Source organism: Helianthus annuus, chromosome 6 (genome assembly GCF_002127325.2).
Source record: "Helianthus annuus cultivar XRQ/B chromosome 6, HanXRQr2.0-SUNRISE, whole genome shotgun sequence".
In the NCBI taxonomy this organism is placed as follows: domain Eukaryota; kingdom Viridiplantae; phylum Streptophyta; class Magnoliopsida; order Asterales; family Asteraceae; genus Helianthus; species Helianthus annuus.
In genome coordinates, this window is record NC_035438.2 from 108,764,883 (window position 1) to 108,781,488 (window position 16,606).

Here is a 16,606-nt window from a genome sequence, read left to right on the forward strand (position 1 = left end):
TAACCACCTAAGCGATGGAAGAATACAATGCTCAATCAAGCGGTATTAATATACCGTAACCCAAGCCCATATAGGGGAAATAAGTTAAAGTATTTACCTTTGCAAGTATATTTCCTTAATTTGGATTAAATGACCGATAGCTTTTACTGGGGCTCCTAATCTGGAAAGAAGGTTTTAATTAACCTCTTAGAATCCTAACGAGTCGTTATAATGGCCGTAGCCTAGACCGGTTGGTTCCGATATATATATAGATATGGTTTAATCGCGCGAAAAGGCGAAAACCGAGAATGGAGTGTGATTCTGACCCAACAAGTTCAGAGACTTGTTTTATATGGGTTTATGGTTCACACTCTGGAATTTGGGGTTCAAATAATATAATTTGACCTGTATCGGCTAATTTATGAAAACTAGTTTCATAAACCGAATCGTGCGCGCAATAGGCGAAACGGTTAACCATGAGAGTCGTACGCTTATTTCCTAAGTCAATATGCCTTAAAGAGGTTGTGGTATCAGTAGGATACCTTCCGTGATGCCCGTAACGAGTTTAAGTTAATATTATGCCCCGTAGGGGTTTTTCGGTCATTTTAAAGACTTTTAAAATGGCTTTTCGAGTTCTATAGGAAATCTGAGTTTCCCGAACAGCTTATAAAGCTTAAAATACTTTATTTATTATTTGGAACCAGTAGCAACTGGAATCGGGTCAAAAGACCTTGTAGAACTCATGTTTTGGCCGAAAAGGGCATATTCGGTATTTACCGAACCGTAGCCATAACCGCAGGTTATGAGCAAGGTAAAAATTATTAAAAATCTTTAAAATTCCCAAAATATTATTTTAATACAGTGGGTAAAAGTTTTGGTGACGAAATCTTGGTTTAGATGGTCGTTATGCTAATTGCGCCGTTAATTACTAAAGTTTACTTTAAATGCGCCATTTAGCATAACTCTCATTCTAGACCTCGGATTGACGTGAAGCTTTAAGGACATGCTTATAATTTACTAAGCAAGGTTCTGGTCCGTTCACGTGTCCGAAATACTCGTTTTATTTTCAAAATGGCGTTACGGTCAACTTTTAGGCGATTAACGGAAATGCGTAAAAGACTCGGATAACTCATGAACCGATCACAGAGGTTTATACCATCATGTAACCTGGTCCTAAGAGAGTCCTAAGGTATATCTATACCTCACTAAAACGGGTCAGAACTGAAGTCAATGCAAAAGTCAAACTTTTGCGACATTCGGCTCCGAACCGGGTCAATATAGCAAATGGTCGATTCAAACGAGCGCAAACAAGTTTATATACTTAATATCATATTTTATGAGTGTCAAAACAGGTTTCTTAGTATGTACATTACAGATTATGCATAAATCGCTAAAATAGCTTTCTGTTGACTTTTTAAGTGCGCGTTTGACTCGATATTTGACATAGTTAGAGTGGTGATCAGGGGGAACCCTTTTAGAGGTTTATTACCCACATAAATACCAACTCAAAACCACTTTTGATTCGTCATAAGACTGAACCATTTGCAAGTTATTGTAATGACAACCGTTAGTTACGACGGTTGTGTTTATAGGCTAAAACTATGGAAATGCAAGACCATATTGATTGTGAACGACTTACAGAAGTTGTTTCTTGCCTATAGAGCAGAGAAGGGTGCTTGGGAGCTCCTTAGAATGATCAGAGAAGTTGATTTGTGTTGTGTGAATGTTATGAGCCAATGTGCTTATTTATAGTGTTCACAAGCCCTCAAGATCATCACAACTCAGTCTACATTTGATCATGGATCATGGGCAGGTGTCCCTAAGTGATATGGGTCGAGTAGGGTGCCCATGCCTCATTCATTGGTGTTTGATCGTTCAAAGGCTCCAAAAGGCAAGTAGTTACAACTTTCTGCATCTGGGCGTTTTACGCGACCCGCATGGAAGTTCCATGCCATTTTAATGCGGGTCGCCTGAGATTCAAATAACAGACGCGTAATAGAGGAGGCTCGCGGCCCGCCTCAGCTTAACCATAACCATCACGCGGGTCGCGAGAGGCCTGGTTTCCAGAAATTTTAAATCTTTTGAAATGATTACGAAATCCTGGTAATTAATAACGAAATCTTTCGTAATGATTTACCTGACCTTTCGGGTTTGAAGGGGTAACTTTGCGGTTTGGCCCTCGGTTATTTACCGATAGGGGCCTCGTGTTATTTACCCGCATTATAAAGTCCCCGGTTAGTTTATTAATTATTTGGAAAGCCTTAACTTTCACTGTTGACGCTTTTAACCCTTCTCATACGAATTCGATCGTAACATTTCTCGTTTCATAACGAAACTTCGCGAGATTTATATATTATATTTTAGTGAGTGTATAATACCGTTACAAAGCCTTGGGAACGTTAAAGGGTCACTCAGAGGTATAATTAAACATGTTGACACAGTTAACCCCTGTAGCTTGTAATCTCTCACTTTCTTTCGTGTTTCGCTTTCGTACGATCTATGATATATTCGTTTGAAGGTACAAGCATTATTTAGGGTTACTATACAGTATATTTACCCTTGTTGACATTTATAACCCTCGAATTTAATATACTTTCAAGGTTTGTCAAAATTAGTCCTTTATTTCATATCAATGCCACGTGTAAACAAATAACACGTGTTAACACATTATTGGACGCAAAAATTCGAGGTGTTACAAGTGGGTGTGAAATTACGAAAACACCCTTACTATAAAAAATAAAAACACTGTTTACTTAAGTGGAGCCACCTAAATAAATTATTTAAAAACAACTTGTGAGCCCTACCCCACCCTCATATCCTCTTCTTCAACCACCATATCATCTTTAAACGACAACCTGCAACAATCGAACCACCATCAATGACCGGCGACGACACCCCGTCTATGTCTTCTCTCTTCTTCGCTTGAATAGACCGGCCAACTGATAACCTTTTGAAATTCAAATGGGTCAGCCGATAACAATTTTCAAAAGTTTCTCAAATTTAACACAATTAACCCGTTTATCTTCAAACTATGTCCTCTGTTTTGTTACAATTTCTACAAACTGAATATGAATTAGTGATCATTGCACACTTGCACCCATCCAAAAAGCAAAGTTAACAAACCTTATTGATCACTAAAATATAAACTTGAGAATTAAAAAAAACATGTAATCCCATAATTTATCTCATTTGAGAACCCCAAAAACACTTATTATTCTAAAGAGTAAAATACATTTTTCATCCTTTATGTTTGTATCGGGTTGCAATGGATGCCCTTTAACTTCAATAATGAGAGTTACAGTTCTTTATTCATAAAACACATTACACCATACGTCCTTTAACACTAACCTAGTTAAAATTTCCATAAAACCCGAGAACCATAAAACCCAAATCTAGAATGGTTCGGTTATCGGGTTATATTTCCATCTTCAAAAACCCGACCCGATAAAAAACCTAAAAAACACCCCTAGTTATAACTCATATTCAACCTTATGGGCCGGGCCACGTTTAAATGGGGTTATCTAAAGTGGATGCAGAATTATGTCGGGTCTCGCTCGGGTTGTAACCATACGGTGGCTTCAAGGGTCGTCTCGTCATCCTCAATCACATCGAATCCGTCAATTGTAAACGTTGGTTGTAGCTGTCAACAAACAAAATTAAGTTAGGAGTGTTATGAGTTTTATTATACTAAAACATAAATCAGTTTCTACAAACCGTTTCAGTTGTACATTCCCCCTTACGGATATAGTTACCATCCCTACTCGGATAATCAGCTTCACTATAAACTCTTCCTTGATTCGTATAGGCTATGTACCGAAAGGCATGGTGTGGTCTGCCCCTTTCTGCTAACTCATTTTCGTACTGGTCATAGCAATCAACTATTTGTTGAACGCTTAAACGAGTAAAATTTTGTGAACGACTCATTATGTGCATTAATGCCAGCCTCTATATAACCAATGGTTGAGTAGGCCCAACAACAAGATCCTACACAATGAAAGGCTATAAATAGCCAGATACAAAGCACGCAAACTCGCGAATATGTTACTGCTTCAATTCTCAAATATGGAAGAAAGCTACTGTTTCGAATGGAAAAATGGTTACTATGTAAATGGCTATAAATAGCATTCACAAAGCAACATGGTTACATGAAAAACAATAAAATAAATAATTTCTCCTAAAGACATAGTGACTAACTCTTCTACCATGTACTTTTTAACCAAGACCCGATCACCGAATCCGACCCAAAAAGACTTGACTTGATTAACTACGAACTCGTAAAACCAAAACGTTATCAAAACGCTATGATCAAGTTTACGATTCTTGTCCCATAGCCAGCTATCAAAACGCTATGATCAAGTTTACGATTCTTGTCGACATCAGCAAGCATAACGGATAATATGATTCTGGAAGAAAGAAAAAAAAATCAGAATAAATAACAATTAAAAACAAATTATTGATAAACTTTTCTTACCGCCTGATCATGTATCTCTATTAAGATTTTAGACGCGACCCTTGCGGTCACAGGGTGTAACCGTACGGTGGCTTCAAGGGACCCTCGTCTTTCTCAATCGCATCGAATCCGTCGATGGTAAACATTGGTTGTAGCTGTCAACAAACAAAATTAAGTTAGGGGTGTTATTAGTTTTATTATACTAAAACTTAAATCAGTTTCTACACCATTTGAGTTGTGCATTCCCCCAATGGATAAAGTTACCATTCCTACTGAGATAATGAGTTTCGCTATACACTCTTCCTTGATTTTTATAGGCAATGTACTAAAAGGCATCGTATGGTTTGCCCCCTTCTGCTTCTGGATTTTCATAGTCGTCATAGCAATCAACTAACTGTTGAATGCTTAGAGGAGTAAAATTTTGTGGACGGTTCATTATATGCATGAATGCCTCTATGCAACCAATGGTTGCGTAGGCCCAGCAGCACCCTACACAATGAAACATGGGATAAGTATGAGATATAATAAAGTATTCCATAATGCAAAGACTATAAGGTAGTGTTTGGTATCCAGGAATGATAGGTGGAATGGAATGAATGATTACGAGGGAATGAAGAAAAGGGTGTTTGGTTGGTCAATGGAATGGAATCACCCATTCCAAAATGCATTCCATTCCCTCAAAATCATTCCTTCCACCCCCCATGTTTTTTTTCCATTCCATCCCCTCTTGCACCATTCGTCAACAACACCACAGTCCACCACCTTCGCCACAACCCACCACCACCATCACCCACCACCGACCGCCACCCGCCACCACCTCACCCCGACAGCCATCGCCGCCGCCACCCACTCGCCACCGTTATCACCCACAGCTGCGACCAACCGCTAACGACACTCGCCGCCGCCGCCCACCACCATCGTCGACGCCACCACCGCCACCACCAACCGCCGCCGCCACCAACCGCCACCTTTGCTGCCACCCACCACCAACGACCACCTTGCCACTACCACCACTCGTCGTCGCCGCCGCACCGCCACCACCACCACCCATCACCGTCGCCGACACCCACCACCGCCACCTATAACCACCCACAATCACTACCACCGACCACCACCACCATCACTACTCACCGCTGATTTTATTACTCTGTTTTTCTTGTCTACCGAACAATACACAATAATAACTCATTCCATTCACACATGGTAACCAAACAAGACATGAAATGGTAATGATCCATTGCATTCCCTCATCCATTCCATTACCTCGTCCATTCTATTCCTTCGTCCATTCCATTACCCCATACCAAACAGACCCTAAATAGCTAGATACAAAGCACTCAAACTCATGAATGTGTTACTGCTTCAATTCTCAAATATGGAAGAAACAAAAAAAGCTATTGTTTCAAATAGAAAAATGGTTAATATGCAAAACACTATAAATAGCATGTACAAAGCAACATGGTTACATGAAAAACAATAAAATAAATAATTTCTCCTAAAGACATGGTAGTGACTAACTCTTCTACCACATACTTTTTAACCGAGACCCAATCACTAAACCCGACCCGAAAAGACTTGACTTGATTAACTACGAACCTGTAAAACCCGATTAACATATATACCTGAACCCCAAGACAGTTAATTAATTCGGTAACTGAGTTAGTTTTCGGGAATTCGGGTTAACCCGGATGACAATAACCCGGTCTATATTGCTAAAATAAAACCCTATTTTTTCCTAAAAGTTTATCACTACCCACCAAGAAGTATGTGTTTCCATATTGATCATAATAAAGATTGAATTAAGGTAATATTTTTAAGCTAACTTAGTTGTAACAGTAAACGATGGGGTTATCAAAGGGTTTATGGATCACATTGTTAAATAGTTTTAGAATTATCATATAAGAATAAGATTGGAAAAATTGTTGACTGACTTTGTAATTCACATGGTTTCTAATTTGAATTTCAAAGTAAACAAATGGTTGTGTTTAATTTTAATACCAGCAAAAATGCAGCCCTAAAGTTCATGATCGATCGTAAATATACATACAGCCTTGTAATATTTATTTAGCCCTTTCGCATATTGTTAAAAAAAGAATATGCTTAACCCAAAATCCGAAGAACCCGGCCCAATAAAACCTGACCCAATAATCCCGAGAACCATAAAACTCGAATCTAGAATGGTTCGGTTAACGGGTTATGTTTCCACCTTTGAAAACTCGATAAACCCGAAACCCGAAGAACACCCCTAACCACGTGCGCCATCAGTAAACTCGGTCAAACCCTTTACCAATTCACACATTAATTAAATTCTAATAAACCAAGTAAATAAGAATAGTAACGACCCATATCCAAAACCGACAGCCCATGACTGTGTGACCATTGAGTGTATAACTGGATTAGATATGGTTTTTAACTTACCCGTATATTGCCTCCGTACATCAGCAAGTACTCGTGGTTGACGGTTGTACGAATCCATTCTGCAAACACATGATTTAGTTTATGATTACCATACGCATAGGTTTCACATACTATCTCAAAAAAAAATATATATTGTCGTCTATTAAAGGGTAAAAGGGGGTTGTTGAATTTGGTCATTTTATAAGAACAAGCTTTAAACCCGATTCCAAGAACTATTTGTTTGTGTGCATAATATTAAAGATCATTACCGTAACGAATTAAACACTAGTCTTAATAAACAATTGAAATGTAATAACCAACATGTGTTTACCTCTTATTATGAAAGTAGTCTAGGCCACTCGTAGCACATATTGCTATCTTTAGAAATTGTACAATTGAAGTAGCATACGGTTTGTAAAACTTTCCATATTCCTCATCTCCAGTCGTAAGTATCCCTTGTATTATGGAGAATGTAATCTCAATTACAGTTATCTGTATGTATGCTGAAATTATTGAGAAATATCAAAATCAAGGTTTAAAAAAACATTTTCAGTTAGGGTTTATAATTTTTTAATTGCTCATGCCAACCTAAACTAGTTGTCTTGGTATGTTTCCTTAATCAAGCAACCTTAACATTACATAGCCAAACAATTGTGATTGGATTTAGAGGTGTCCAATTTTCCAAACTCAAAACTAAAATCAAATATTATAACAAAATTAAAATTAGTTAAGCAAGACCAAATTCTAATAAAGTTTTACATTTTTGGTGTAGTATTAAGTGTGTTAGTTTGACTTGTATGGTTTCGTATTATTGTTTACAAGTCTAAGATCCCGCGAGTTTCGCGGGTGGCTTAACACAGATATATAATATCTACTGGTATTGAGATGAACTTTGTAATGAAAGAACTTTTCAATATAAATGTATAAAAATGATAAAAATGGTACATGAAAATCATAAATCACTAAATACTTCTTTATAAACTACATAGTTTAAGTACCTGTGTGTTACACGGATTACTCAAAGTAAATTGTATAATATTTAATAGTGTTGACATAAAATTTGAAATGAAAGAAATGTTCCATCACTTACGTATAAAAATAGGTATAAACTTCTAATAGCTAACCATCTACACGACTTGAAACTTTATACCAAATGAGTAAACGCTTGAATTGTGAGACATCAAACACCACATCTTATATTGAAATTGTTAAAATAATATACTTCTTTCTACTTTCTTTACACTATCGTTGACCCGAGTAAGTACACCTCAATTCCTTCTTGTAGCATCATTAATAGTACTTTTAAATACACATAAAACATTAAATCAATTATATTCTTAATAACCAATAGCACAACTTTAAAAACTTCATACGTCATTTGCAAATAGCCTACTTACTTATTGAAACCCATCTATTTTGGATCCAAGATGACCATACCTTTTAGTTTTCCATAGTAAATATTTGGATCAGAGAGGGACAACACCCATGTTCGTAACTGTAGATCTTTATCACTACTGGAAATAATATAAACCAATGTACCATCCCTTGTATCATAACCGCCACCCAAAATCACTCAGATTCGTCTCTATAGAATAGAGCATGTTCAACTGCAAGAAGCATAGCCAAAAAAATAGACACGTCAAGAAAATATCATGTGCCCAAGAAGATTAACCAGCTCATGTGCTACCTCACTAAAGTTTGAGAAGCGCTTTAAATCACCAGGTTACCCATAGGTTTTTCATCTCTACAAAAAAAATTGTAGCGTGAAGAGGTTAAATAAAGTAAATGAGAAGCCTTATATATAGAACTTTAAAACAAAGTTGAATTTTACACAAAAAATGTTTGCATACCAGATTTTAATTTTGAATTGGCCATCAAAATATGACTCTTATCACTAAATCTAAAACATGTACCATTGCGATAAGGGATTGTCCATCTAGAAGACATCAACACAATTTTTATTAGTTGTTATTAAAAGCTATTATTAAAAATAAAAATTACATGAATAATTATAGCATTATAAACAACTGATTGAACATACCTTAGTAAATCGAATGAAAATCCCTAATACGTGAAGCGATCTGAAACGGCTTACGTATCAATCACCTGCTGTTAAAAGGAAAACGTGAAAGTTATATGAATTTAAGTAAGAACTGGTTATAACATGATCATACCTTATAGCAAGTTTTACAAACAAACAATGAAAAGGGAGTCTTGTTTATCATAGTTAACGCCTGAACGTTAAACTAACTAATGCATATTTCATAATTTCAATCTTATAATCATCACAAACAAACCTATGCAAAATGCCCTAATTTAACCTATAGAAGAGCTACCTGTATGAGTGTCACCAAACGAACACAAAAGGGTCAAAACATTGTAAAGGTATCTGATTTTTATGCATAAATTATACTTGCATACAAATACACTGAATAAGTTCAGTATGTACATATTTATCATAGCATATCAATGTAGTCATAATTGAGTGTCTCCTGCTCTATCAACAACATGTATATGTGCACCATCCTAATCAAAAGTTCACACAATTCTGATTTCTGAGTACTTGCTGCACATCTAAACACAATAAAATTAAATCTAACAACAAACCTTCTGGAGTTAATTGCAGCCAACGTCATCGCGATGCTTCGACCAAAATCTACTCAACGATACAGATCTATAAAACCTTGTCGTATCGCCGTCACTGAACCTACAATCCGACGCTAGTTCCGACATCGCTTTCCAATCAACCTCTCGTATTCACCGATTTCGTCATCAAATACTCCATAACCGATAACAGTTTCCAATTAAAATCAAAAGTTCTTCACAGAATCTGTAGAAAAAATATATACGGAATGATAAAATCAAAATCAAATGATTAGTCGGTGAAAGATTAGTCGCCAAAGTGGAATCGTGAAATAGATTTAGGGTTTCTGATTTAAAAAGGAGATTTGAAAATCAAAATCAAATGATAATGAGAACATTTATCAACAGATTAGAATGATAAAATCACTATCTTTAATCGGAACTGTTGTTAATCTAACCTTGATTCGAATTGATGGATTGAAGATCTTTGAATATTCGTAAAGAGACGACAGAGAGGGAAGGAGAAGAATGAGAGAAACCCTAGAATATGAGGGAAAGAATAAGAGAAACAACGTCTATTCATTTGCCGCTCAAAGAGAGAATTGGAGAAACAATTAGATGCCACGTGGCATCTAGTAGCCTAAGTACATGCCATGTGGCATAAGTTTGTTTTGTTTTATTATAAGGTATAGACTAATTATTTAAAAGTTGTATAGGAACACCGCCAGAGCCGGAGAAACCGTTCAACAAAGTTTAAAAAAAGACCTAAATATAGAAGTAATTATATAGATCTATCGGCCGTTCAAACTCATCAATAGTTTTAAGGAAAACCCAGAACGTATCAAGTGCTAAAAGCAACGAGAATGCTAGAGAAAACAAGAAAGATGGTACGTACCAAACAGAGGGATTTGATGTTGAACTCAAAACTTTGGTATTCATTTACGCTTAAGTAAAACAAAGTCAGGGGTTTACCTTTTTAGTGTTGCAGCTGTCTCTTAACGATGGAGGAACCACGTGGAGATCCAAATTTTTCAGGGCAGAGAACGATGATGATGGGATTGAGGCAAAGAGGGAAAGGGTGGTTCTTTATTTATAGAGTAAAATTTAATATGTGTTTTCTACTTTTTTTTCTTTAATGAAAATGATCGATCGTAAAGTACCGTTGAAGTACGGTCAATAGAATGGCTATAAAAAAAGTTGCGAGTGACATATAGTCAATTTTCTAAGAGTAAATTTGTCAAAATGGTTCCTGAGGTTTGGACATTTTTATCATTTTCATCCAAAACAATTTTTTTTGTACAATATAGTTCTTCACTTTTGGGATTTTTTGCCATTTTCATCCAAACATCTAATTTGCTTTATTTTTTCTGTCAAACATTGGATGAAAATGGCAAAAAATCACAAATCTCAGGGACGATTTTGGCAAAAAAAGTCAGATGTTTTGATGAAAATCACAAAAAATCCCAAAAGTGAATGACTATATTGTACAAAAATGTTGTTTTGGATGAAAATGACAAAAATGCCCAAACCTCAGAGACGATTTTGGCAAACATGCCCAAACAATTTTTTTTGTACAATATAGTTCTTCACTTTTGGGATTTTTTGCCATTTTCATCCAAACATCTAATTTGCTTTATTTTTTCTGTCAAACATTTGGATGAAAATGGCAAAAAATCACAAATCTCAGGGACGATTTTGGCAAAAAAATCCCAAAAGTGAATGACTATATTGTACAAAAATGTTGTTTTGGATGAAAATGACAAATATGCCTAAACCTCAGAGACGATTTTGGCAATTTACTTATTTTCTAAAATTATAGCTTTTGTTAATTAAACTTTAGTTTATGGAGTCATGTAGTAGATGTTTTCTTTTTAAAAAATTAATTTGTGAAATTATTTTTAAAACAATTTATTAATTAAATAAAACGAGGGGTTAATATTTTCTTTGTGAAATATTAATTGAGTTGTATACAAATAAATAGTTAAACGAACACTAACTTTGTAAACAAATCAAATTATGCATAGTAAGGGTATACGGTGTCACATCGGTTTCATACGGTAAACTTGGTTTATCGAAGTGGTAAACCACTGCCAACATAAGTTTACCAATCAAGCTAAAGGATTTCGGTGAACCTTCACCGAATCGGGGAGAGGGATGGAAAGGGAGAGAGAGAGAGAGGTGTGGTAGGGTCCATGCCTTCTCAACCAATCATACATTTTTTTTTAAATAGTTTACCTATTCCAAAGTGTCTAACCCCCGTCAACGTTTTTTAGCAATAGGTAACAAAATAGGTAAAATGACGTGGCACTATTTAATTGGACAATTTGAGAGTTTACCTATTCAAAGCGTCTAACCACTTCCTACACCCTAATAAACCCTAATAAAGTAAAGAGTAAACTGCCATTTTGGTCCCTGTGGTTTGGTCAATTTTGCCACTTTAGTCCAAAACTCAAACTTTTTGCATCTAGGTCCCTGTGGTTTCAGTTTTATTGCTATTTTGGTCCAAAAATGAAATCAGGTCATATTTGTCTTATAAAATCCTATTATATTGTCATTTTACGTAGGGGCAAAATGATCATTTCTTTTTTATAAATAAATACCATATTTTATAAAACAAATATGACTTGATTTGCTCCTGAGGAAAATGACAAAATTGCACCTGATTTTATTTTTGGACCAAAATGACAACAAAACTGAAACCACAGGGATCCAGATACAAACGGTTTAAGTTTTGAACTAAAATGGCAAAAGTATTCAAACCTCAGGGATCAAAATGACAATTTACTCTAAAGTAAAATACATAAGTTTGTATATAACAAAAATAAAAAAAGTACAACATGAAACAGACTATATAATGAGTAGACTAGGCTCGTGGTATGATGTGAGTAGACTAGGCTCGTGGTATGATATGACCCAACGATGATGATAGTTGACCGGGTGCATCCTGGATACCACAAAACGAGAGGGCTAAATGATTAAAAAAAAGGGTTATTTGATTTTATCACCCTTAACTATTGGCTATTGGCCGCTGCCACCTCCAACTAACACTTTGACGTCTGACACCCCCAACTTAACACTTAGTGTGTTATGGCACCAGATTGTTAACTTTGCACTAACTCAGTTAAGGTTTTTTGCTGACGTGGCCGTTTTTGTTGACGTGGCATGGTGACGTGTCATGTGAATATTATATTTAAAAAAACTGTTTTTAAAAATTATTAAAAATAAATATAAGAACAATCTTTTTTATAAAACCCAAGTCACCAGTCACCACCTCCTCTGATCCTCTCCCCTCCCCCCTAAAACTCCACCACCACCATCACCCCCACCACACCCTGCCGTCACCACCACAACCTCCTGCCACCATGAACTCACCGCCACAACCACCATAGTTCTTCTCTTTCCGCCATCTTCCTTTGACTCTCTGCAACCAGTACCTTCTTCATTCTCTCTTGCCGGAGCTCCGGCCACCGTTACAACACCGTCCAATCGTCACCGGCTTTAGCTACTATCCCCCACTAGCATCTGAAGTCTCAGTTATTGTACACTTCAACGCGAACTCAAGTTCTCCGAGATGTAACTAACAATCGCGGTGGTTTTCAGATCTACGCGACGCAGGTGGTGAGTTCTGGTGGTGTAATGGAGGTTTGTAGTGGTTTTGACTCTGATGTTATGAGTTTATGATTGATTTTGTTGTTGTTGTGGTTTTTCTAGGGTTAGGGTTTGAAGTGGAAGGTGGATGGTAGTGGACGGAGGAGACTGTGCGAGTTTGATTGATGACGACCTTAGATCGTAGTGGTGTTTGGGGGAGGTGTGGTGAATGCGTCACATTGAATGCCAGATCTTGTAGCTACGGTTAGTCCAATCACTTGAAAACGGAAATCGTCAAAACCCGTCACTGTCATCATCAAATCAATTGCAAAGATAATGTGGGGTTGTTAGATTTTTACCGGAAATCACATAAAAACGGCCGGAGTTGGTGATGGTGGTGGTTGGTGGAGTGGCAGGTGGTTGGCGGTGGTTTTTTACCAGAAATCACTAGTCATACCGTGGTTTGGGATTTTATATAAAAAATTGTTTTTATTTGTATTTTTAATCAGATTTAAAAATATATACATCGAATTTTACACATCACCATGCCACGTCAGCAAAACATGGCCACATTAGCAAAAAAACTAACCCGGTTAGTGTCTCGTTAGTTTGGAGCTGAGCGGACACACAAAGTGTTAAGTTGGGGGTGGCGGGGTTCAAAGTGCCAGTTGGGGATGACAACGGCCAATAGCAAATAGTTGGAGGTGATAAAATCCAATAACCCTTAAAAAAAGGTAAAACAAGTTACCTGTTGTTAACTAGTGGGTAAACGCTAAAAAACAGTTCACCTTTATGACTGATATCTTTTGTGTCATTGTGTGTGTGCTTTTTTGTCTTTTATTAATAACGAGGTACAGTCCTCACGCGACTTTGAGAATTCATTCTGTATTGATTCAAAATTCATTACGATAGTGGTATGGTACTGATACCTGGTATAGCAACCGAAAAATACAAACAAATAGCGGTTCCAAAATGATACACTATTGCGCAAGCAAAGGTACAATTGAGAATCTTTATCAATGTATGTTCTTGATTCTCTGGTATCTTTTGTGTTTTTTTTGTATTTTATCTATAACTAGGTACAATCCTCACGCGCTACGGTGAGAATTCGGTGTATCAATTCAATTCATAAGGATAGCGGCATGGTACCCATGTCCGGTATAACAACCAAAAAAAATAAAAACAAATAACGGTTCCAAAAAGATATATTATCGCGAATACATCTATGTTTCCGATAAAATGAGTACCGAAAATCAAAAAATACGAATACTAGTACTAGTATTAAAGTTGTCCGGATGGAATCTGTTCGGTTTGTCACGATAAAAAACAATAAAAAAAGTAATTATGTTTGACTTGTTCGACTTTTGAAAAAAAAAACTTTCCGTGACTTTATTTAAAAAATGTGTGACAGCTTTCATAACATGTATGTTTATGTTTTGATTACTTGCAAGTTACTACTCACAGAATTTTGTTTACTCGGTTTGAAAAAAAAAAACATACCGAGATGTTAATGAAAACTAGGTTTTTTTCAGTCGCGCGTTGTGGGGAAACGGAGCAAACGATAATGTAAAACAAACGTTATTTGAAAATGTAGAATGTTGTTTAGAAATCCAAACCGTTAGAATCGATTCAGTTTATCATCGTATCATTTTACGATAGCAAATATATACTTTATTTTTGAATATAAATTCGTTTTTAGTAAAACTTATATTAATCGAGGGTAAAAAGTAAGCTCAACTACCTACTTAAGTTTTAGAAAATAAATTAACGAACATAATTTATTAAAGAAATATCATATTAATTGATAACGTAAAGGTAAATTCAAAAAGAAGAAGAAAATATTATGGAAAAATTAAAAGCTAAAAATACATTAAAAGCTAAAAGTAAATAGAAAAAATTAAAATATATTAAAATTTAAAAATAAATATTAAAAATATATTAATATAATAAAATATTACAATACTATATATTATTTTAAAATTAAAATTATTATTCATCATCCTTCGAAAACTATATATATATATATATATGTATATGTATATGTATATGTATAGGGTAATGCTCTATAAAAAACCACTTAAAATTAGAAAACTTTGCAAACTCAACATGTGGCCAAGGACTTTCCACGTATGCATAGTATTCTGATTATGGTTTTTGCTTTTAAGGGTATATTTGTAATTGTACATCTATCCACCCAACCCCCAAGATATCTTCCCCAATTGATTTGACATTTTCATTAATGCACATCACCTCATTTTCATACTCATATTTCTTTTCGATTATTTCTTTTTTAAAAGCAAAAATTACAAGATATCTTCTCCATTAATTTCCCTCATATCTTCATTTACCCATCTTCTCCTTCATATCATCCTACCTCCATTAATGTCCATGGAGACAAATCCACCAAGTTATTATGTGAAGGTTGGAATTTTTTTTAATTGAAGAAGTGTCAAATTGCAGGTTGTGTTGATGACGATTTGGGAACTCGATTTTGCAGGAAGCGATGGATGAAAATGATGTGCGTACCCGGCTTCTTATGTGAAGGTTGGATTTATTTTAATCAAGTTATTACCCTTATTTTTCTATATTTGACTTTGATATCAAGCAAGCAATTTGATTTGAAGTTTAACTGTAGGGTTTGATTTCTTTGTGTATTGTATCCATACTCTCATCAAGTTTTTTGTTTGATGTTTTCTTTATTTATTATGTGGATTAGTTCAATATGATTATTTATATCATCTTAGAAAAACTAAGTTGAAATTCATACATAGATGAAGATGAATTTGTTTGATGTTTGGTTTATTAACGTCAATTTGTTTTATTTTTGCTTCTACATACACCAGTAGACCTTTGCCTATAATCTTGGCATGTTTTGGACCAACAACATTGGTTATTTCATTTTGCTTCTAATATAATGTATAAGAAAGAAAGTAAGAAACAAGGTAATAAAATACAATTTTTAGACCAAATTAGAAATTTTGAACATATTTGAGAAGAAGAATTTTGGGGGTTTTTTTATGTGCGAGGGTAATATTTGTTAGATGATTGAAATTTTGAGCTTGGGGACTGTGTGGATGTTAATTTTTGTAATTAGACCGTTAATGTGTCTTATTGATTACAAATTACAGTTTGTATAATTCCAACCGTTATTGTGAAACACGAACAACCGTTAATGTTCGTATAGATTACAAATTATAGACCGTTAATGTTTCGTATTTAACGTGTAATCTTGTTGTTTTTAGTTATGTGTACTTTGTTAGTTGCTGAATTTTAGACATCTAATAATCGGCACATCTGTTTTTAGAAACGAAAAGCCACGTTTGTCTTACAGCACAACCAACGTAACACGTGTTATAGTCTGAACTCTTGTTTCACAGCTAAGCCAAGTTTGTCTTACAGCATAACCAACGTAACACGTGTTATAGTCTGAACTCCTGTTTCACAGCTAAACCATAGTAACATGTTATAGAGATATGTATTAGGGTATGACGATGTATTAGAGACATGTATTAGGGTATGACGAATTAATTGCAGGTTTTTAGTTCTGTGTACTTTGTTAGTTGTTGTTTTAGTTGTGTAAGATTAATTTGCAGGTTTTTATTTTTTGTG

The 16,606-nt window shown here is 35.4% G+C and overlaps 1 long non-coding RNA gene across 1 annotated transcript; it reads right to left on the reverse strand.

The window, feature by feature from the left end:
* Window positions 1–3,699: 3,699 nt before the first annotated feature.
* Window positions 3,700–10,458, reverse strand: LOC110918039. The gene is made up of 11 exons (XR_004859590.1): window positions 10,382–10,458; window positions 9,434–9,656; window positions 8,868–8,935; window positions 8,677–8,762; window positions 8,514–8,570; window positions 8,264–8,433; window positions 7,158–7,329; window positions 6,848–6,906; window positions 4,694–4,918; window positions 4,451–4,584; window positions 3,700–4,382 (listed from the first exon to the last, which is right to left on the reverse strand). It is a non-coding gene; the product is annotated as an uncharacterized LOC110918039 (long non-coding RNA).
* Between the last annotated feature and the right edge of the window lie 6,148 nt (window positions 10,459–16,606).